Source organism: Caenorhabditis briggsae (genome assembly GCF_000004555.2).
Source record: "Caenorhabditis briggsae complete genome, chrV, whole genome shotgun sequence".
Lineage (NCBI taxonomy): Eukaryota > Metazoa > Nematoda > Chromadorea > Rhabditida > Rhabditidae > Caenorhabditis > Caenorhabditis briggsae.
Genome location: NC_013488.2, coordinates 5,733,451 through 5,735,576, shown reverse-complemented (window position 1 = coordinate 5,735,576; position 2,126 = coordinate 5,733,451).

Here is a 2,126-nt window from a genome sequence, read left to right as displayed (position 1 = left end):
CGATCGGATCCATCGGTTTGGGAGGACAAGTGGAGTTTTTGGGATCCTAGGCCATGAAAAGAAAAACTAGGCTATTGAATTTTTAGGTCAAATCCCCCGCCCTACTTGAGCTTTTATGGAAAGCCTTGAGTTTCCTTTTCCTTAATAATAATTTGGACTTTAGACATTCCGGAAGAGCATAAAACCGGAAAGAAGAGGGTGCCCTTTTCAAAACTATTTTATTTACATCCGCCATGCTCTTCTTTGAAATTCACGTCATCGGGATTTTCTGAAAAATAATGTGTCTGTTTTTTTCAGTATGCCAATNTTGGGGGCCCATAGGTTTAAACTGTGGACTAAGTTAAGATTCACCAATTTTTTCTAGTTTTGTGACCGTTTCCATTAAAATTTCGAACTTTGAACACTTTTCATAATTTTTTGAAAATTTCAGTTTATGTCATTTTTTGCATATTATTTGTCTATTTTTTTGTTACTAACCCTGGGAAAATCTGGAACTAGCTGAATAACTTCAAATGACACAGTTACAATGGAAAAAATAGTGTTGTTCATACAAAAAACCGGCCTGAACTGAAATTTTTTGAAGTGACACATTTTTGTGGAAACAAGCGCAAAGTTCGAAATTTTAATGGAAACGGTCATAAAACTAGAAAAAATTGGTAAAGCTTAACTTAGTCCACAATTTTACCTATGGGCCCCCCTTTTGACTTGCCGCCATTCAGTTGTTCGAGAAACGGTTTTTTTTTCTGAGATTCTGGGATTCTAAGATTCTGAAACTCTGAAAATCTAAAATCCAATAAATTCAGAAAATCTAAGATTCGGAGATTCTGAGATTCTTAGATCCATTTTTTTTCAGATTTTTGGTTTTTCAGTGAAATTGTTAGAAATCTAGGTTACTGTAGATTGAAGGATCTATGTCAAAAAATCACTAAAATTCATCTTTTTTCTTTAAATTTTCGATTTTCAGCTAAAAGTAAACTAACTAGGGAACTATCTGAGCGGAATTCCAAGTTATGATTCATGACCTATATCATCAGAAAGCCCATAAAATTTTGATTCGGAAAATTTTTTCGTTTTTGCGAAACGGCGTTGAGCTTCGAGAAAATTAAGTCAAAAAATAATTTTAAGTTGATTTTATGCTGTGTTTGGCTTTTTATATTTGAAAAAATGTATCATGCGCCTCGCGTCAATTTTTAATGCAATAATAATAAAAGTTTCAGTACCAAAATTTTTGAGCCAATTATCTTTTGACCCAATTTTTTCGAAGCTCATCACTGTTTCGCAAAAACAGAAAATACATTCCAAATCAGAATTTTATGGGCTTTCTGGTGATATAGGTCATGAATCGTAACTTGGAATCCCGCTCAGATAGTTCCCTAATCCCGCTCAGATAGTTCAAAACTTAAATAGATTACTCTTTCTAACTTTTCGAAACATTTAAATTTCCAAAAATCACTAAGTTGTTTCATGTGTAGGTGGGCACAAAATAATTGTAGGTCAAGCTTTTTTTGGGACAAACCCAAAAAAATTGGTTCCGGGTCTTTTTTTTTCAAACAACTTTTTTTTCTTGGAAAACATGAGATTATTTGATGAGAAAAAAGCTCAAACTTCAAGATTTGCAAAAAAAAGAGATATATGTGAAAAAGATTTTTTAGTTTTTTGTTAAATCTGTATTTATCATTCTTTGATAAGCTAAATCTAAGAATCTCAGAACCTCAGAAGTAAAGTGTTTCAGAAATTCAGAATTTTCGAATTTCGAAACGTCAGTATCCTGGAAGTTGAAAATTTCAGAATCTCATAATTCAAAATTTCAGAATTTCAGAGTTTCAGAATTTGAGAATTTCAGGATCTCAGAAGTTCAGAGTTTCAGAATTTCAGGGTTTCAGAATCTCAAAACATAAGATTTTCAGAATTTCAGTTTTCGATTTCCTGATTTATCAACAAAAAAAATTGACAGGTTTTTCTAGGAAAACCTTGACGTAGTAAAATCGCAAACTTATTTGTTTATATCAATTTTTGTTAATCCATCAAAAAACGAGGAAACGAAAAGTAGGTCAAATGAGATTTTTTCAGTTGATTGATGAAAAAAAATCAAAGGAAGATGTCAACAAAAAATTTCCGAGGTTAGA